This window comes from Desmodus rotundus, chromosome 7 (genome assembly GCF_022682495.2).
Source record: "Desmodus rotundus isolate HL8 chromosome 7, HLdesRot8A.1, whole genome shotgun sequence".
Lineage (NCBI taxonomy): Eukaryota > Metazoa > Chordata > Mammalia > Chiroptera > Phyllostomidae > Desmodus > Desmodus rotundus.
Window position 1 is genome coordinate 27839557 of NC_071393.1, and position 22372 is coordinate 27861928.

General features: G+C 43.4%; 1 protein-coding gene across 4 annotated transcripts in view; it reads right to left on the reverse strand.

Annotated features, from left to right (window-relative positions):
- The window catches only part of OPCML (opioid binding protein/cell adhesion molecule like), a 1085685-nt gene that overhangs the window by 369921 nt on the left and 693392 nt on the right, over positions 1 to 22372 (reverse strand). The window lies entirely within an intron of this gene.

Consider the following 22372-nt stretch of genomic DNA (forward strand, 5'->3'; position numbering starts at 1 on the left):
ATATTACACTCTCAATAAATGGTAGTTTCTTTCTTCTTCCACAGTGTAGATGATTTCAGCTTGTCATTTGGAAAGGGGGTTGGAAAAATCCACCCTAATTAAATAAATTGACATCTCTGTGTGAATCACTCTCAGCCCTTTAGCCATCCCAGAGGAAGCTTATTAACCTAAATGCATTACTAATTGGTAGAATTTCTGTTGGTTTATCAGAGTGAAGAAAAAAATTCAGGCAGAGAAAGGCTGGGATAGAGAGCCAATGGGAAGGACAGTCGGCTCACCTCCCGTGAATCGCTCTTGCTCTGTTCATTGTCTAGGTCATTTTTTCCCTCTTTGTCCATTTCTGAACCTACTACCTCCCGCAGCCCTTGGATTTTTAGTTTGTTTTTGATTTTTGACAGTTTGTTGATGCTCCCTCGGGAAGGCAGTTTCCACAGATATCCAGGCGAAGGGACATGGCGGCTGGGTGTCTGCAGCAGTTCTGTGCCAGGCAGGCCTGTCTGTCCCCTGAAACAGGGTGTGCGGAGACGGCTCACAGATAGGTAATCAGATGCACAGGTGCACTTTCCTGTGTGCCTGTCCATACTCATATATGCTTGCTTGTCAGTCACACAGTCAGCCAACCATCTGGAATTTCAATGCACAGCAAGTTCTTTGTGGCCTGGAAACTGAAAAATGCATTTGAAAGAGCAAGTTTTTGATGACAGTTGTCATTAACAACTTTATTTTCAAACACATTTCACAGTGCATTTCATGCCAGGAAGGGTTCCTTATCTTCTGAACTTCCAGTCTGTCAGGCTGAGTGAAATGGTGACAGTTTCCTTTGAACACAGGTAGTGGAAGAACCCCCAGTGAGTGGCAACAGCAAGGAGAAAATGCAAAATGGGGGAGGAGGCAAAAGGCATCTGCGTTTGCCTCTATAGACAAATCCAATGTCCAACGGCCATGTGATCCATCCTTCTCCCTTGCTCTTTGTCCCAACATGATTCCACAGAGCAGAAGAGCCTAGATGATAAAGCATGGCCAGAGCATTGCCCCAAATGATCACAGTCATTTTAATGATCTGATAAGAAGATAAGTATCACCCTAGCCAGTGTGGATCAGTTGGCTGGAGCATCCTCCTGTAAACTGCAAGGTCACAGGTTCCATTCCCAGTCAGGGCACTTGGTTAGGTTGTGGCTCTGTCCCTGGTTGGGGCATGTATGGGAGGCAACAGATCGATGTTTCGCTCCCCCTCTCTCTCTGTCCCTTCCTCCCTCTCTGAAAATCAATGAGCATGTCCTTGGATGAGGATTAAAAAAACAGCTAATTTTCTTACCTCTTACTATATTATTTCACAGAATTTTTCTTGTTCAGCCCATTTTTCCAAGTCTTGGTCATAGGTAAGAAGGTATACAGTCATAGGAAAGGTGGCATATGCCATACTATTCCTCCTCTAATATGCCATAGAGTGGGACAGGATTCCCTTGTAGGAACACATGTAAAGAGAACTTATCTGAATACTTTTAGTGACTATCAGTAGTCTTTACCAGGATTACCACCCTTGAAGAGCTCCCAGGATAAAATGTATATAAAAGGACAGAAGAATTAGGAAAAGAAAAAGAAGAATAGGCCATTAAATCTCCAAATATTGGCCTGTTTGACATCAGGGTGTGTGTATGTGTTTTAACATGATTTAAGATAATTTATGACAATAAGATTTACAATAACTTAAGATAAAAAGTTATCTTTTTCCACTCTTGTTCCTTTTTCCAAGAACACAAAATCCCCCTTTTTTAATACACAGAGGATCTCTTATTATCCAAAGTAGGATAATAGGAATCTAATGAACAAAATAAACTAACAAAAAATAGAAACAGAAAATTACTTTTTAAAATTCTATAACCCATCAAGAGAATAAGAGACAAGCCACAGAGTGGGGGGAAAAAAGAAAACACTTGCAAAAATCACATCTTAAAAAGAATCACTTTCCAAAATATAGAAAGAACTCCTAAAACTCAACAATAAGAAATAAACAACCCAATTTAAAAACTGGCAAAAAATCAGACATTTCACCAAATATGACATACAGATGGCAAATGACAATATGAATAGATATACAACAATATTCTTTATTAGGGATGCAACTGCAAATCAAGACAACTAAATACCACCGTACAGCTATTACAATGGCTAAAGTCCAGAACACTGACAACACCAAGTTCTGATGAGAATGCGGAGCAATGACAACCCGTGTTCATTGCTGGGGGCAATGCAAAATGAGACGGCCAATTGAAAGACAGCTTGGCAGTCTCCCACAGAGCCAAGCTGACTCTTATGATAAGATCCAGTTAGTTCACTCCTTGGTATTTACCCAAGTGAGTTGAAAAGTCATGTCCACCCAAAAACCTGCACGCAAATGTTTATAGCAGCTTCATTCATAATTGCCAAAACTTGGGAGCAATCACATATTCTTCAATAGGTGAATGCATAAATCGGCATATCCATAAGTGCTGGAAACCACCCTGCCTGGTTTCAGAAGCTGTAAACTCCCGTGTCTAAGGCTGAGTGAGAGACCTTGGGACCATAAGCCACTAAGGAGACAAAGCTTATCTCCCTGGCAGGGGTGCCACCTCTGCCCACTATACTTCACCCTGCTTGGCCCCCCAGTGCATGACTGGTTAGCCAATGACGGGTAAGATTCCTCAAGGGAGAGATGACCTAAGACAGGCATGGTCACGAAGAGGTCCTCAGGGAAGGACTTGGGGGTGATGGACCCTCGCCCCTTGGCTTTGACATAGCCTGAGTTCTCATTCTGTCTGCAAGAAGTCTCCTAATCGCTTGGCTGCCTTACTTCCCCTGCTTGACTTAAGTCTCAAACAATGCTGGAGGTGGGTGTAGCCCTGTGCTGGAAAGGGCGGGTTCCCTGGGGTGATCAGGTCTAAGAAAGAATGCATAAAATCCTGTGAAACCTGCTTTGCTAATACCCTCCTCAGTTTTCTGATAAGGGTCCATGCATGGAATGAGTTTGTTCCCCAAAGTTTTATGGCCCTTTAACTATCTGACCCTGACTCAGAATAAGCCCTGAGTTCTTTGAATGTTATCTATTATTTGATCATTTCTGCCTGACAATGATTGATGAGCTTCACAAGTACGTCCTGTATTCCTATGCAAATTAAACCCAATAAAAGCCCACTGAGGAACAGGTTCCTGGCCCTTCTCCTTTGAGAGATCTGCCACTTTTCCTCCCCAAGCAGATCATGTCTTGGTAGACTTATTCTCATCCGTGGTGGCCAGGGGGGCTTCACAGGCAGAACTCCCCCCCACACACATAAGTATGGAATGTTATTCAGTGAAAAGAAGAAATAAACTATTAAGCCTCATCTGAAAAGGGTACACATTGTGCAATTTCAACTATAAAATGTTCTGGGAAAGGCGAAATGATGGAGACAGTAAAGCAGTCAGTGGTTGCCAGGGGTACAGGGGAGGGAAGATAAACAGGTGGAACATAGGGTTTAGGGCAACAAAACTATTATGCATGGTACGTAACGGTGGACACATGTCATTATACATTTGGGAGAACCCGTGGACTGAAATGAACCCCAGTGTAAACTCTGAACTTTCAGTTGACAATGATGTGTCAGTGTTGGTTCATCAATTGTAAGAAATGTACATGCAGATGCGGAATGTTAATGGTGAAGAATGCTGGGAGGGGAGATGTGGGAACTCCCTGTACTCTCTCCTCATTCTTTCTGTGAGCCCAAAATAGCTCTCAAGTTAAATCTATTAATTAAGAACAACAAAAATAGCTCCATGGACAAGAAAACAAAATGATCCTATTTATCAATAGAAAGAAAAAGCAAGTTTTTTTCTATCATTTACCATTCTTTTCCCTTGTGTCTTATACAAATGGACCTAAAATTTTGGCTAGAAAAATTCTGTATTGCTGACAAGAAGGCTACTAATCACTTCAAAGTTATGTGGAATATCTGGCTATCTGGCTATTATTTAGAAGTGACAGAATGCTCGGTGAATTTCCTAACAAATAACTAGGAAGTCAGGCAGCACTGGGCAGGGAAGTGGACTTCAGCAGCTGACTGCGAGCTGGACCATGAGGCCAAGTGTTGGACAGAGCGGGCAACCCCATGTCCACAAAGCAACCCTATGGAGAGTACTCTCCTTTGAAAGAAAGGAAAATGAGGGGCAGAGTGTTTAAATAACAGTGCCAACAGCATAGCAAGAAATTGGAATAACTGAAATTAAAAATACAGATTATTCCAACTGCAAAACTCACTTTCATCAGAAGCTTTATTTGTTTTGGTATTAGAAGAATTGGGTCAAACTGCACCTGTGCTGCTAGCCTAAGCATTAGCCCCCAAGGATGATTATCCTGAGCCAACTCATATTAAAATTTCATCTAAAATTAATAGCAGCTAGGATATATCAGGTGCTTATCATGTGCTAAGTGCATCCTATGGATCGACTCAGTTAATCCTGACTGCACCCCTCTGACATAGATGCTACTATCTCTACTTGACAGGTGAGGAAACTGAAGCGAAGAGAGAATAACTCAACAAAAGTTTTCTGGTAAAGGTTACACATAATAGACATAAAGTCCAATGACACAGGGTGGATACAGAGTAAATACTACTTGTTACTGTGAATAAATGAGTAAATAGTACTGACTTAGTAAGTGAGTGATGGAAACCCAGAATGGGCCCAGAAAATGCACAAGACTGGAAACTTACAAATAGGAACCCCGTGCAGAGAGCATCTGAGAAAGGCCTCTGGCCTCCCCTACCGATTCATCTCCTAAGGAGAAGTAAAAAGATCAGAGACCTACAGGAATGAGACCAGGCCCCCACACTGGCCAGCAGTGACAGCCTCACCACTCAGTCCTGGTGACCTCCTTCACGTGGGCTGGTAAAAACCTGTCCGTGCCAGGATCAGAGTTCGCAATTGTATGTTTCTCATGTCCCTCTCATAAACAGTCTCATTCTCTGCATTTTGGGTGCCTGTCTATTTACACCTGTTAATATTAACTGTTTATGGGTAATATGCCTTTTAATATTAACTCTAACATTAACTGTGTATTGAAACCCACATTTTAACCCAGGCAATATAAGCAGAGAAATAAACTACCCGTTAACATTTACAACAGCTTGGTGAGTCTGAAGATCTGGGTGTATATAACCTCCGGTTTTCAATAGCAGGATGGAATCTGTATTCAGTCACGATCCTCCCCGATCTGTATTATTTTCATATGCATATGTTGCGTTTATACTGGCGCATGGACTGTCTTCTTCTCTGTTCAGCAATTTAGCTCGTGGAATGGTTTTCATTAATTGCCCATAAGGTTACTGCACACCTGGTGTTCCTTCCAATTACCATAGAGATTAAACCTGAACTATAGAAACTTCTCTGAGCTTTTAGACTTCCCTAAATGGTAGGTACGTGGTTTGTAATGTCATCACATCACAGTCACAAATCTGTGCTGGATTCTAGCTTCTAGTTAAATGAAGTCACCGCTACCTTGACAGGTAAGATGGGGACTGGAAGAGCCCGGCTAAGACCGAGGAGTCGCCTTGATTTGACTGGCCAGCAACCAGCTCCAGCCTGTCCCTGCGCTCACACATTGTACCCTGGAGTGTGACTTCACCAGGACCCCTTCGGCAAATCCCGCTTTATCATCGGCCCCTTCATTTGTGCTCTTTCCTCAAAGAATATCAGAATCCCAAGTCAGAATGCCCAGTTACAGACATTACCAGGAGGTGCTGGCTCACAGATGGGACCCAGAGAGAATTGCTAACAAGATTCACTTGTGGACCCTAACTCACAATAAGCGAAAGGTAGGGAGGTATGTTTCTGTGGAATTCTGCCTCTCTACTTTTGCCCTTAAGGTGTACACGTGTCTTCCTTTCTCAGGACAAGAAACATACAGGGGTATTACTCTCTAAGTAAAAAATGGAAATATGTTTTAATTTAAAACTACAAGGGAATGTACTTCTTTACACCCAGCAATCCTGATATTCAGCAGTTTTGGTGAAAGAAAGTGCAGAGGAAGCATAACTAAATTCAATAGGTTTGATGCAATAGGATATATTTAGAATATGTCTGTGTGAGGCAAGGTCTCTTTAAGTTCAGAGTCAAATTTTTCCCACATGCATTTTTTTTCCTTATAACTGAGCTACAGTCACAGACTCAGATAATGAAGCCTTAATTTTGTTCACCGACTCATATATCCCGGTATCATAAACCTGTCTCACTACATGTACATGGAAGCAATTGGGCAAATCATAGCAATTACACTTGGTATTTAAAAAAAGTCCGCACAAAATGGCAGAAGGACATTTCAAAAACATAAGGTTAATACACCTCACTATCACCCATGAACAGGGGCCCAAACTCCAAACAACAAATTGGTGGTTAAGTGTTCATTCAGCAGACAATGGAAGGCAATGACTCAACCACCTTGGAAGAAGCCAGAGAGAAATGATTCCCAGTCAGAGGAGATAATCCACCCTCGCCAGCCGGCGGGTGAGGAGGTGCGCTCTGCCTCAGCTCCGTCTGGGCGAGGAGAGCTGCTATTTTCAGCCGCATTAATGCAGCTGCGTCAGTTTGTAGGTGAAGCAGTCCTGCTTGATCAGACACATCAACAACCAGTATTGGAACTGCCTTCTTCCCTCCACTTAGACATATTTTCTTAATTGATCTCCTTAAATAGACGCCATTCCTCCTGCCTCTCCCAAACCGTCCATCATAACTGCTAACAGGGCCAGGAATGACCACTGCAGTCATGTCCTCTTGACCCTCTCTCCTGCCTCCCCCACCTGACTACACAGCATCCCCCACATAGCTGCTCCCTCTCCGCTTTCCTCCCTGCAAGTTTTAAACACTTCAAAGTCCGGCTGGCACATCCATGGAGGCACCAAAGCCCTGTGCAAACCTTCTAGCGATGAGGACCTTCATTGCATTTGAAAGGTTTTCTTTGTTGTTCTGTCCTACAAAATACGGCCATGAAACAGCAATTGTTTTGTCTTTCCACGTGTACCTCCTGCCTGCCCCCTCCGTTTCCTTTCCCACTTCCGCCACCTCTTCACCTCCAGCACCCTCTTACCTGCCTTTCTAGGAGAAGTGGGCATGCCTCAAGTCCTTCCCACAGGGCCGACCCCTCCTGTGGGCCCTGACAGTGTGATGACGCCGGGTCAGAGAATGGCCGTGGACCCGGAGGTCCTGTCGAACCACAGCCTTCTTCTGCAAGGCTTAGCATAGCTGATGAAGCCCCAGTCACATGCCCCAACTCCACAACCCTCAGCCTCATCAAAAGGCAATTAAGCCTCTAATTGCATGTTCATTCCCAACCTCTATTTTCACTTGTGATAATATATACTTCATATATATATACGTATATAGAGATATATATACGTATACATATATATTAAAGTTCAAGAATGAACAGTACCAAATAAAAGAAGGGAATACCAAACCAACATTCTTTAAAACTGGAAGCCCAAACTTCAAACCATTACTGAACGAGAGACAGCCTGTGCTAAAGTTTAATGTATGAGTTCTTGCCGACTTCCTTACCCCAAACCAAGGATAGATGCCTTCCATTTATGGACAATTATTCAGCCTATATAGGCCATGGATGTGCTCAGGCAACATTTGGTGGCTTCCTGAAACGGTACGCAACTTACACTCACATACAGACACACTCACCCCCTCCCACCCCCACACAAAACCACAAATATATCAGCACAAATGGGATCCTCAAAGGCGTCAATTTAAAAACAAAATCTCAAACAAAACCCTGAAATTAGTGATTTATAGCTATTCCTATCATGTATGAATTTCAACAATTTGCTGTGAGCAGGACTTTGCAGGTATTTGAAGGCAATGGAATAAGAGTATTTAGAATGAACTGTACTTTGGGGAAGAGGGACCTAATCAGAAAAAGAAATAAAGTGTGAAAAGGAAAACCTGCCTGTTTGTCTGTCCTGGCAAATCAACAATGTAGAACAACAACAACAAAGTTGATAACTCTTGACCTATTGTTGCTCCGTTTCCAGATAATTTTTGTGTAAAACTTCTGAGATTTAGTGAATCATAATTTTACTTTTCTAGGTCATCAAATGCCAGATCAGAGCCCCCTTTTCTGAGTTGTCAGATGCTGGATGATATTCCACTCAATAAGGAATAGGCCTTCTTCATAAACAGGAAAAGGAAGAGAAGAATATATTCAAAGTCACAGGAGATAATCTGTGGGATTCAACCTTAACCTCTTCCTCCCTGAGAAGACATGTGTAGAGAAAATAAAGCAAAACAAAAAACCCTAAGTCCAATTTGAACTCTAAATGACCTCGAAGTCCAATGTGAAAGCTAACCGCAGTTTTTGGATTTGTTTCTTAAGGCTGCTGTAAAAATTACCATAAACCAGGGTGGGAAGGGGTGGTGAAAGGAGGGAGGGGCCCACCTAGAGGATGGGCCTTCCTTGCCCCTTCCAGCTTCCGGGAGCCCCAAGCTTTATTTGGCTTGTGGCAGCAAACCCCCAATTTCTTCGCCTCCACAGAGCTCTCTTCCTTCTCTGTCTGCATGGTCACATGCTGTTCCCTTTCTGTGTGACGGTGCAAATTTCCCTCTTCTCATCAGTCATTTTGAATTAACATGAACCCTAACGCCCTCACCTGAACTTGATTACTTCGGCAAAGACCCCATTTCCAAGTTTGTTTGCATTTGCAGGCAATGGGAGTTAGGACTTCAACATATTTGGGGAGGGGGATAACATTTAACCTATAGCACCTTATTAGCTTGAAATTTTACCAGTGCAAATACATTAATATTAAAAAGATAATTTGGAGTTGGAAATGTTCTGCAGTGAAGTTTGCAATTACTAGAGGTCAATTATCCGTTTTAGGCAGATTCCCCCGGCTGGCAGCCTTGGAGAGGGGCAACCAGTGGGCCACCACTTTTACAGAGCCAGGGGCTCCACTCTGCAGGGTCGTAAAATCAATTTCATCAGCTCTGCCAAAGGTCTCCGGCTGTGAAGAAGTGAGTCATGCCCTCCTACCCGACAGAAGGCTGATGTGTAAAACCACATGACGGTGTACTCGTCACCATGCCTGGCACGAGGGATAAGGCCTTCATTCACACAGCCCATGGCCTCCTGGGCAAATCTGTCTGTGAGAACGGACTGCAGAGAGGAAAACTATTAGTTAAGTGAGGGATTGGTAAAAAAGGAGGTAGAAATATCCTTACAGAATACAATTGAGTTATTAAGGCTCATGAGTTGCCATTCTCCATTTCAGGAATGTTACAACTCAATAAGGAATCGAGTGCTGTGTATACAAGAAGTACTTAATAATGCCTACTGAACAGACTAGTGGACTGAGACCAGAGCTCTAGAACCAGAGTCTACTTCTCCCTAGACAGTACCAGGGACTTGGTGACAAGTTCTATTCTGAGTTTACTCTTTCTAGATTCCAAGCAGCACTTTCTATTCACATTGTAGCTAGATGTTTATACATCTATGTCCCCTGAGAGATTATAAGCCCCGCCCCTCAATGATCCCATGTGTATCAATCCCTGGGCCCTAGAAGAGATCAGACACATGAAAACATCTTTTTCCATCTTGCCTTTGATGGCCACGTACAACTCAAATGCAATGTGTCAACGTGCAAGTGAATTATTGTCTGCCTTGTGTTTCTTTCTCTGTACTCACTCTCTTTGATGGGGACACCACTTACAGACTACAACACCCATCCTAACAAATCCAGACATTACTGTTTAAATGGGGTAGGCTTTGACATGCACTGTCTGTACCCTGAGAAAGAAGATACCCACTAAAAAGGGTTCCTGCTGGATAATGGGGGGGGGGGGGATTGCCTAGCAGCCATTTCTACAAATTGTTTCAGGGAGAAACCTGCATTGAACAGGTGACCTACACTGTGTTCCTGTCATCGGAGCCAGCCCTTCCTTACACAGGAGTTCCTGGAATCCTATTTCAACCAATAGGCACGAGGCTTTCCCCATCCATTCAGAACTGTGTAGCTATATGGCCCCTCAGCTTCTTCACCTACCAGTCACAGCAACTCCATTCTAATCAGTCAAGACAGTGTCTTTTGGACTGATCAAACCACCAGGATATGGAGTCCTCGTTTGCCTGAGAACTGACCAATCAGGGACCAGGGGTGGGGACTTCTGTCTTTTTAAGTCAGGTCCCTCTGGCTCTGGGAGTGAACCTTTCCTTTCCACCAAAGAATGTGCTTCTGTGGCTGGAGCTGAACTGCCAAAGGTGTCCCGCAGGAGCAGCACAGTGCAGGCCAGGGCAGGCCGGAGCAGACTGGCACACAGTGAAGCAGACGAGTACAGGGCAAAGTGGACCAGCGTGAAGCAGAGCAGAGCTGTCTGGCTGAGAGAGGGGCCATGTCCCACAGCCATCTCACCCCAGGGCAGCCTCCATGCTGTTCCAACAGCTATGCTGTATCACAATTGAGCAGTTTGCACCAAATACATTTTCCTTCTTCAGTGCATCCTTAGATGGGGGTTCGTTTTGGCATTGAACTGGCACCAACAGTCACTGGCTGACAATACTAATAATGCCCATCTTTCTGTCACATAGGCTCTTTCCACTTTTGGAAGATGGAAGGTCAAAGGAATTTATTCTCTACAACTCAGTCCTAACATGTCCACCTATGAGTCTACATGCTGGCTCTCCACCTACCGTGGTGAGGGGTATATTTCAAAATGCAAAATGAAGCAGTGAGAATACTCACCACCTACATTTTGTCAGTAGGGAACTTAAGCAGACGTAGCTAAAAGGCTTAACTCCATGGTGTCTAATCCACAGATAAACATTATGTTGACCTTTTCCAAATAATGAAAAATACACAAGGGAAAACACTGTGTGTAATCTCATCAGTGTTAGAAGAACTAATACTCTGCCTGCTCAGCACTGTCTATTCCTTAGATGGAGTGTTCTGCCAAGAAGCATTTGTGCAGTGTGAGCGGACTTCAGTAGCACACGTGACTTCTGCCCCCTCAGGATTCTCCAAGATACAATGTATCTCTTTCAAGACTCTTAAGTTCAAGATGTACATGATATATGCATATGAGATTCTAACAGCAGTAATTATAACATTATAACTTCTAGGGGAAATTCTGTGTTATTTCATCAGTTTGAGGGTAAATTTAACCTCACTGGATTACGACAGTTCAAATCAAGAGTTTTATGAATATTACATTGGCATGAGCCCTCTTTTCATCTTATGGCCACCAATATATTATGTGCTAATATTTGTTCTATATTCATGCAGACATCAAAAGTCAGATTCAACCACTGAGAGCTGGAAGCAGGAATGTACAGGACACAACTGAGTAAGACTTGAACTTTATTCAAGCGCTAGCAGAAAAATCAATGAGTAAGGCAAATCTAGACCATATTAAAGAATAGAGAGTTACACATGTGTGGGGATTAGCAGGCAGGGAAGCATTGGGATAGAGAAGGCAGAAATAGATTCAAGGTAACTTCAGAATTCATCTGATGACAGCAACTGGGGACCAGTCACTACACACACACATACAAAAGGAGCCGCAAGAAAAAGTGAATGGTTGTGGAGGAAGAGTTTGTGAGCTACGGAAACAGAAGTGGACATTTTTAGTGTAGGAATGACGATATCCTAGGAATGGAAGGGGCTTACGTTGGCTTTTTTTTACTTACATCTGTACCTATTATTACATGTACCAACCTAGCCATTAATGTAACAAATAACTATCAAGAACCTAAACCTCTTAATAAAGTCTGCCCTCAACTCCAGGTATAAAGGTGAAAACTCATTGTACGTACGTTCAAAAGGCTTATGGTCCAATAGGAGATAAGAAAAATAGGTGAACAAATGAGAGAAAAAAAGGCGAGTTTACAGATACTAATGTAAATGTGTGCAGGTGACAGTGTGTAAATGCCAAAGGGATGGCGAACATTTCTCCTGGGGGAGGGAACAGAACAGGACAGACTTCACCAAAGGGAAGGCACCTGAGGACCGACAGGAATCCACTGGGAAGAACAGATGGGAAGTGCCTTCCAGGGACAGGGCCACGTGGACCAAGCGTCGGGGCTGCTAGTGTCTGGGCGAGAACACAGACCTCTGCACTTTGGTCTTTGCACCAGCTCAACCTTGTCCACTTGCAGTTGAAGCCAGAGCCACTGAAGTTCAGTGCAAGGCCACTGTCACATTGCCCTCTTTTATTCACGCCTTAGAAATCATGTTGTTCTTTGTTGTGTCTCTGATTTATTTATTTCTTATTTCTGTATTTACCTGATTGCAAATTGTCCACCTTGCCCTACTAACTTGTGTACTGATGTGATAAGGGCCTTGTCGTTACGTCCACACTTGTGTTTTCCTGACTAAATATTCTGGCTAAAGGGGAGGTCTCTAGAAATACTTACTGAAGGACTAAAGAAATATTTACTAAATGCCTACTATGAGCCAGACACTAGGGATAAGTACTCTGCCCTCAGGGTATTAACATCCAAGAAGAGTGGGCAGTTAATAAGCACACAAAACACAGAGTTATTTTAAACAGCAATCAGTTCTATGCAGAAAACAAAACTAGTGGGATAGAGTAGAGGGGACAGGGTACTGGGGACTGCTAAGCTACATGAGGTAGTTAGGCCAGCACTCTGAAAGAGTTTTTATCGTGTTGACATTTGTCCTGAGTAAGTGACACAGATCCTGCTTCCTTAAAGTACTAGTACACCTAGTACTTGATAGGAGTCTAGAAGGACCCCTTGTATCAGAGCAATGCTGGAGGCAGAGTAACTACTGTCATGATGGACTAATAGGTATATAATATAATATAGTATAATTGATCATATTACTTTGACATTATTATTAGCATATTTTTTTTAAATTTCTGATTGCATATAACATAATCATGATCTGCTATATCAAATTTATTTTCAGACAACAGTTTCCAAAAGGTATTTTGGTATTATGCAAGTACTGCATGAATGCATCCCTTTCCCCCGCAAAGATCCAGGCACCATGGGAGTCCACAGAGCAAGAGCAGCAGTTTGGAGACCAGAATCATTAGCTGCCTGACCTCCCTACCATGGGGCTGAGGAGGCTGCATACCTGTCAAAAGTATCTGAAGAGCTGACTCAGCACCGGGGTTGAGCCATCATTTTTCACCATCCTCTGAGAAGGGGGGAGAAGTATAGTGAGGTATACAGTTGTTAATTTGTGGCAGGAAGAGGATCCTTCAGAATTTATGCAAAGACATTAGCAACCACATACCAACAGAGAAGCATGCTGCTGAAGGCCTTTCTGCAACACCCTCTTCTGTGAACAGGAAAACTGGTCTCCAGAGGAAACAAGGGGCGGGAGCGGCTTAGCCTCCTAAATACAGCATTTGCCTCCAGAGAAAACTCACAGAGACGTCCACTTGCATTGTCCAGGGGGAAAGCATTTTCATCAACTTACAGCCCCAGAAAACCTGTCTGTCTTGTCAAAAACAAAATAGAGATCTCGCAAAGTTATGAACACAATCTTTGAGTGGCCTTAGGAAATCAGGTGGGACGTGGGTCGGCGCCCTACTCGCCGTCTGCATGACACGCTACCTCAGCAGCAGATCAGAGGAGAGAGACCGCGGAGAAAGGCCACCTGCTACAAACAGTGAAGCTGGGGCCTGCAACTCTCAGTGCTGAGCCCAGGACCCAGTGACACATTCCCGACTGCTCCCCAGGCCACCTCGCCTGGCCCTCCCATGCACTCTGCCCTTGGCCGAAATGGCCATGTCCCCGAATTTCCCTGCATGCTGGCCTTAGAGCTGCTAGAGCACTATCACAAGTTTATGCAGGCTGCTAATTAAATGCTTCTTGCCACCCGTCGTATATTAATTCCACATGAAATTAGGGCAGGGCTGGAGTCTCCTGGGCTGACCCACCACACTGCTTTTGTTGACATTGGTTATTTAATCTGAAATCCTTCCCCCACCAAGCCTCCCTCCTACCTCGCACCCTCTGAATGGAATATGGATCAGATGCTACAAAATTACTATTCTTAGGAGCAACAAATGCAAATATGGTTGCTTTTTCAATTATTCGGCAACTGATCCAATGGTTCCAAGACAGAAGCTAATTAAAATCTAATTGAAATAAAATCATTTCCAATTCTGTTTCCCCTTGTCAACTGCCTGAGTAGAGGGTTTCTTGCTTTGTGGACAAATCCTCTTCCATCCTGTCTTCCTTCTGCTCTGTAAGCAGCCGCCCCGCCCCTGATTCCAGCCCAGAGCATCCGGGCTGCTGGGAAGAGGCAAGGGCAGGGCTGAGGAAGCACCTGAGAGAGGGAGATGTTAACCTTGAGGATGGTTGGCTAAGAAAGAAAGAAGGAAGGCAGATGGGAAAAGAAAGGGAAATGAAGACAGGGGTCAGAGCAGTAACCAGATAATTTAGGGAGAAAAGGGACAGAAAGAGGGGAAGTCACATGGCTGTGGTGAACTGGGAATACAGTTCATCTTGCACAAGTCTCATGTCGGCCTTTTCAGGGGCCTTGTTCAGAGACATGAAGCAACTGACATTCCCTGATCAGGACATTTTACGTAAATATTCAGATTTCTGGACTCCCTTGAAATACTGAAAAACCCAGCGGTTCTGTGACCCCTTTCCCATGTGGCAGCCAGCAGCAGCGCTGCAAAGCTGTTACTCTCTTGTCGAGGAGAAGGTGTGAGTCCCCTAGTTTTCCAGTCCCCATTGGGCCCCTGTTAGCACTGATGGGATTTGAGTTGGGGATTTCACTGGTTAGTGAAAAGCCCCTTAGAGTCCAAAGATCTAAGTTTGAATTTGACCTGTACTACTGAGAATGGCCGCACTTGGGACAAGTGTTTTTATATCCCTAAATCTCATCTCCTGATCTTTAAAAAAGGATGTGATAAAGTCATCATATGCAGTTACTCAAAAGTACTAATCTGTTTTTAAATGCTCAGAAAGTTGTAAAATGTTATTCACATTTGTTTCTATAATTGTATCTTTTTTCCTGACAAACCATTACAGTGTTTGTTTAAGAAGGACAGTAGATGTATAAAGAACAAGGGGCTTTAGAAATCTAATTAGAGAAACGCTGACAAGGGTGGTGCAAGAACGTAACAGCAGCAAAAGGGAAAGAGGGCAATGGGGAGGGAAGGCGGGACCCACAGCATAAAAGGAGAGGGGAGGAGCCAGGTGGAGCACAGCTGGTGACCAGCCAGAGAAGGCACACACTTGGGCGCCCACATCAGCCCTGTGATCTTAGGCACGCTCTCCAACTTCTACTCTCCTACCTCAGGCTCTTAGTCTTTAAAGAGGGGGAAATCATACCTAGTCCATAGGGCCGTTTGAAAACCGAGAGAGAAAAATGCCTATAGATTACCTGGCACGAGAAAGGGCTCCAGAGCATGAGCCGTTAAATTAGCCCATTAACGAATGCTGCACGTAATCATCCAAGACTTCACACTGTGTTAGGGAAACGAGCTTTTTGTTTGTTTGTTGCAAGTCAAATGCCACATCCATGTTTCTTTTCAAATAGAATGCAGAAGCTTAGAATTCATTGACCTGATTTAGCCCCCAGGGACCCACTGGCCCTCCCCTGTGGCACCACTAATCATTCCCTCCACTGAAGAGAATGGAGAGGGAGGGTCCTGGGACCAGGAGTGCAAAGAAGTGTGGAACTCAAAGGATCTGATGAGGACAGGCTGGCTGGACAGCTTACTGTAAAGTGACTGGGTGAGGGAACTGCCTGACCCAGAGGGGTCTCAAATGAGGATGAAGGTTTCTTTGGAACAGTCCATTGAAAACATTCAAAACCCTCGCCAGGCTTGGGGAGGCAATTGAGTCCATTAGAAAAAGAGTGTCCTAGCCCCGGCTGGTGTGGCTCAGTGCATTGAGTGCTGGCCTGTGAATCAGAGGGTTGCTGGTTTGATTCCCAGACAAGGCACAAGCCTGGATTGTACACCAGGTCCCCAGTAGGGGGCTTGTGAGAGGCAACCTCACATTGATGTTTCTTTCCCTCTCTTTCTCCCTCCCTTACTCTCTCTAAAAATAATTTAAAAGAAAAAGAGTATTCCTCAAAAATACAATATACATTAAGGTGAGGAACTATCTATATCAACAATTTATAATAATTTTTGTTTAATATAACAGGACACAACAAAGAACAAGATATTGTCTTAGTTAGACACAAGTCAACCTGTCTGCCTGTCTGTCAATCCTGGTGTAGAAAGAAAGCACTTACAATTACATCATAAGGGGAAAGCTTCAGGAGGCAGCCTGTCACTAATACACAAAGAATTCAGGAGCCATGGAAATGGGGTAACACTACAAGAATTAAAGCAACTAGCAACTTATGCTTTCTTATTCATGAAGTCTGCTTCATTCCTTCAACCAGGGTCCCTCAGATGTAACATGTTTTTCTGTAACCATATTTGCTATTTTCCCTTCTCCCCGGTGTAGTCACTCAGAGCTCCCAGAAGGAGCCCACTGCTGAGTCTCCCTCCCACACTGTGCAGTGTTTGCCTCAACTGAATTACCCGCCGTTAAAAATCCTTGCAAGAGGTCGGAGTATCACACCAATGAAACAATAACTGTATTAGCAGGAGCTCGGGGAAGCTGTCACTGTATTCCTCATCAGTTCTGACCACAATGCTCCTTCTTCCCAGCAACACTCCCAGTAACTCAAAGGCTACACAAACAGACAAAGAACTGAAGAAATTTGCCTTGGCCCTGTTATTAACAGCAGACTTCAGGAAGACAGCCATCTGGGGGAAAACCTGCTGACCCCAAAAGCAATTTAATGTTTTCCACCTCTAGACACTGTCTCCAACACCTAGTCCCATAAACAGAAAAGATTTCCACCCCCCACACACATGCAAGGGTTTATGCAAATCCTGGTCAGAGCATCCACCTGGATGCATTGGCCAAACTTCCGGTGCAAATGCAGATGTGCTTACACTGAACCTGTCTTAGACATTATCTCCTTCAACCCTCATATTTGATACATGAGACATATTCACCCTAAAATATTAGGTGATGTTCTCACATTGAGGGTTAGGAAAGTTACACAATCTGCTTTTGTTCATCAACCTAAGGTGCCAGTTTGGATTTGTCCACCTACTCACAACTGGGTGGTTCTTGGCTTTTAAAAATGTGTTGACCAGTTTACTTGAGACATTACCATTATTTGTAAATATAAGTTGCCAAGAACAAATTCCATTCTTTTACACTTCTACTGTTATTAACCATGGTGTTTAATCAGGGGTAAGCATCAAATTCCCCTAGGATAAATACATTCCGAGTCTGATACAAACTATTACGGGATATTTTGATAAAGCTGATACACATCCCACAGGGAGAACCTCTGTTTAAAGCACAGCACTGACATTATTTTAAACATGTGTGTGTGTGCGCAGGTAGAACCAATGTATCCTTGGCACTCAGAACCAAGCCAGACCAAAAAAAAAAAGATCACCACCACCACCAAAAACCAGTACTCAAGTGATATTATTAAAAACAGAATGAAGAATGACTTAAAAATACTTCAGGCTATAAAAATTTTAGCAACTAGTTTGATGGTAGTGGAATGTCTACATGTTTCAGAAAAAAACTATCGTGTATGTGAAGGATAAAGGTGTTGCTCTAGATTATGTGGTACCTGACCACACCTGTTTAGGCTTTGCAGAATTGGGGTGATAATTTTAGAAGAACACATATATGGAAGGATGAAGGGAGGGCTGCTCAGGTATCTTAAAATGAAACCTTGTGTGAAAAGCTAAATGTAGGATTTAACTAGCTGGCGGAGGTCTCCTAGACACACACACCTGGCACAGTGGGAAGAGCAGTCACTAACTGACTCATGTTACACATATTTCTCTAGTCTGTGGCAGGAACTCCGGGAGCCAAATGTGCAAGGATCCAGCCTTCGAGAACTTACCTCCTACTGGTGGACAAAAGAGGCAAGAAGACAAATTACAAGACAGTATCATTAATGAGGAAAGCTACCATGCACAGACGCACAGGTGCTATGGGACTGTAGGAGTGACCAGGGTGATTAGGAAGTGTCCCTGGCAGAGCTGTCCCTGGGCTGGGCTTCACTAAAGGGTGATCTGAGAACAGGAAAAGGAAATCTAAGCAACTGTGCTAGTGCTGGTGAAGACCCAGATTGAGAACAGGGAGCATGGTCCATTCGAGGAGGGTAGCGAGTTGACAAGTCGAGAGGCAAGGAGAAATGACCTCGGAAAAGTTACCATGTGATGGAGCTAGGTTTTTGTTACAGAAACCATGGGAAGAGGACTGGCACAATCATACTTCAGTTTTAAGAAGAGTCTACAAAATTATATCGCAGGTCAAAAAGATGAAAGAGAAGACCTATTTTGGAATTTTGGGAACTGATCCTGGTGAGAAATAATGGTGATCTAGACTCTGAAGTCTGGATCAGGTGCTGACAAATGTTTTCTATAAAGACCAGATGGTGAATATTTTAGGCTTTTCAGGACACCGTCTCCAGTGCAACTGTTAAATGTTGCTGTTGCAGCTGGAGAACACCCATCGTTAACATGCAAAAAAATTGAACAAGGCTTTGTTCCTATTAAACAGCATTTATGAAAACATAGCTAAGCCAGACTTAGGCTGTGGGCCTCTGCGGGCCCCCGTGGTCTGGCCCAGGGGGAGCATCCCTTCTGCGTCACTGCGTACTCAACCCCATTCGTCACAAGTAGGCCTACACACTGGATTAATTGCTACCCACATAAAGAGATTACGGAACATATGTGGACAAAAGAGAAAATGTTTTCTCAAAAGTCCACTATAGTTTTGGAATAAAAACAAAAGGACTTATACCTGTACAGATAACAGACATGCACTCCCTTCTGCACACCTCCCCAAGTCCTTTGCTCAGTGGTGCGGGACCGGGGCATGCAGAGTGCCCTACAAAGACCGTTGCTGAGAAGCCATGAAGTGCAATAGGTCATCGTTTTTGACTCGAAAATTGTGACTTGGCCTGATTCCTGCTGCTCGTCTTTTAGTCAGTGGTAACTCACACTCATGCTAAGTGTATTTGTGTTTTCTTTTTCCCTAACGAAGTTAACAGGAGCTTCTGCAAGTAGAATAGCCCTTCACTGCAACCTGCCACGTGATTGGGCCACCACAGTTATTCGGAACTGATAAAGACAAACTTCTTTTAACAACAACCTTTAAAAAACACTTATTTAGGGGAAAACTATGGCGCAGAGCATCATATGTCAAAGTCAGTTACCCTTTACAAATTTGTGGAATGCTATGCACAGTATCACTGTACTGCCTACTCTCCTACCAGGGGGCCTTTGGTCAGGAGTAGCTCCCACGTCCCCAAATGCTCTCTGAGCCCCCAGGATAGGAGCTTTGAGTGGAGTAAGACTCTGGAATTGTGCTAATGTGTACATTATTATTAGGGTGAAAAACAGCAAAATCAATCTAACTCACGTTTGTTAACTTAAACCCGATGGAATACACAGGCCCTATCTTTCTTAGGTTATAATAAATGTTAGTGATTTGTAATACTTATCTTTTCTTCTGTGTGCGTCGGTTGTTCTGGGTAAATGTCTCTCTTAATTCCTAGAGGAAGATGGGAGAGTGATGTAGGGAATTCATAATTTAGCCCTCAATCTCAGGTACCACTAAGTCCATATAACTCTTTTTCACTCCTTTCAGGAATTTCTGATACTACTAAAAATACTGATTTGGGGTCAGGTATTTGAGCCTGAAAGTAAACATTTGAAGTATAGTCCTTTAGTATGGATTTTTCTCTACTCATTTGTTGATGCTACTTTTCTTGTTGCTGGGACTTTGTTAGAGTCACATCTGTGCATGATTTCCTGTTTATGTTTGTTTTGTACATAAGCACCAGATGCTTCAACTTCCAGTTCCCCACTCAGGCAAAGAGAGCTCTGTAACAGTGAGGCCTATCACTCAGGAAGAGTGACGAAGTCCCCACATCCCCAGTCCCGACAAAGGTGCGTCAGAGAAACAGGTCAGGCTGCCTGCATGGGGGTCCATCCAGCATGCACTGTGTCAGGAAGTAAAAGGCTATACACATACAGCACCAAGTCACCAACACTAGCATCCATGGAAATCAGAATCAGTGAAATTTTATAAGCTGGCAGGAAGAAATTTTTTAAAAGTTTGTAAATATTCCCATGGGAAATTGTCTTTATGTGAAAAACACCTACTCCAGGTCTTCCACCAGAGCTTGTTCTTATTCCTGCAACAAATTACGCTGCTATTTTACAGGTATCATGCCACCTTCAAGGAACATCCTCCCTGTCATGAACAGTTTTATACAGTTCTGCAAAGGTGATGGATGAAGGTTTCCATGGTGGCATATTATATATTCACATGCCTTTCCACTCACCTTGGAAAATAGCAAAGTCCTTTAAGACATTCCAAGCAAGCATATCATTTGAGATTCTCTGTGGAGTCTGTGTGTGTGTGGGGGGGGGGGTGGTGATACTTGTCACTTCCATTGTCTTAAAATCACTGTGCATACCTGTGCTCTGACAGCAACATCTTCCAGGAGACGATACTAGAGCTGCAGGCATTTCCCCAACCGACCTGTGATTTGCGTGAAGACCATTATGCCTGCACCACAAGAGGAAGAGGGCATTACACCTGCACCAGACTTGGACGAGGCCTTGAGTTTTGTGAGTATGAGGCAGAAATTACCCCGACAACAAGACATTTCCTGATTCAAGGCAATGAGATAGAGTAAATAAAATATTGGAATCGACATGGAAGATCCAAATTCTTGTCCTTATCAACTACATGATCAGAAAACTACTATTCTTCCGTTTTCTATAAAATGGTAATAATGATACTTTTTCATGCAGATTAATTGTGTAAAACAGCAATTTTCAATGTTGTGCCACACGAATTTTTAAAACATGCAATGCCTGACTATTTAGTGAGGGACACTGACCTCCCTTCCCTTAGATTGTCCAATTTAAAAAAATAAATAAATAACAACGGCCAACAACAATAGCCATCAGTGTGATTGATTGTCCTGTCTTGAACCATAAATATATAGGTCATATAATGGAGTTGCATATTATTGGTCACGTCACATAATAAGGATGCATCTGATTGGTTAATTCTTGGTACCAGAAATACTTGTATGCAAGTACAGACACCTGATTTTTTAAAAAGTCACTTTGGTGCAAAAAAAAGTAGGTAATTACTATTATTATTTTGTGTAAATTAAACATGTTTATTTTTGTCAGATCAGCAAAAAACATACTTTGAGGAGTGCCTCGGAATTTTAGTAATTAGTTTATAAGTACCATGAGATGAAAAAGGTTGAAAATCACTGGTATAAATCAAATTAGATCGTTCCAACACAAAAACTTCATAATGCCCTCTGTAAATGTGAGGCAGGGCTGTTGCTTGGCAAAGCTGGTGAAGGAGAATGATAAGTGCCTTCTCTCCTTGTCTTGTCCTCACACACGGCCACACAGCTCTGGGCAGCACACTTCTCAATGGGACCACAGAACCATGGCAAAAGCAAAGAGAGTCAGACCTTCTTGGGCTTTGGTTCTTGTCTGCTAAAACAGAGTTTGCATAGTACTACATAGTTCGCAATGCTCTTTCACCTGCGTATCTTACCATATCGATCGCAAAGCATAAACACCACTTTCCCCATTTTATAGACACGGAAACTGATGTTGAGAGAGGTTAACTATCTTGCTCAATTACACTATTGGTTATCAGAAGAACTTAGGAATTCAAGGATAAGATCTAGCACTATCACATAAAGACAACAGCTGTCCATTCAGTTCACATTTATTCAACATATATCTATTAAGTGGCCACTTCTAAGCATTAAAGATATACGGATGACTAAAACAGGCAATGCTTTTGCCTTCATGAGCTACCTCCTGGAGAAGGGTGGCTGACCATAAACAAATAAACACATCACCACACAATGCTTCAGACACTGGTACGTGCTATGGAGAAACAGCAAGCAGGGTAAGGGGCACAGAAAGGGTCAGGATGGGTGACAATGCTATTATTCTACCCATCAGGGAGCCCTGTGGGAGGAAGTGGCCCATGTGAACAAATCTGAATGAGGCCGGGGATAGAGCAATGCAAATATCTCAGGGAAGGCTAACCTCAGCAAAAGAACCAGCAAGTACCCAGCAAATACACAGCCCTTACATGGGACCCCCGCAGGCCTGTTCCAGGACCTGCAGGGAGGACAGAGTGGCCAAAGTGGGTCAGCTGCCCCAGTGGGCATACTGCGGGTACAAATGAGGCCACGCACAGAGTGGAGAGATGGATTGCAGAGGCCCTTCTTGGCCTAAGACTTTATTCTGAATGAGTGAAAAACTGCTTCATAAATCT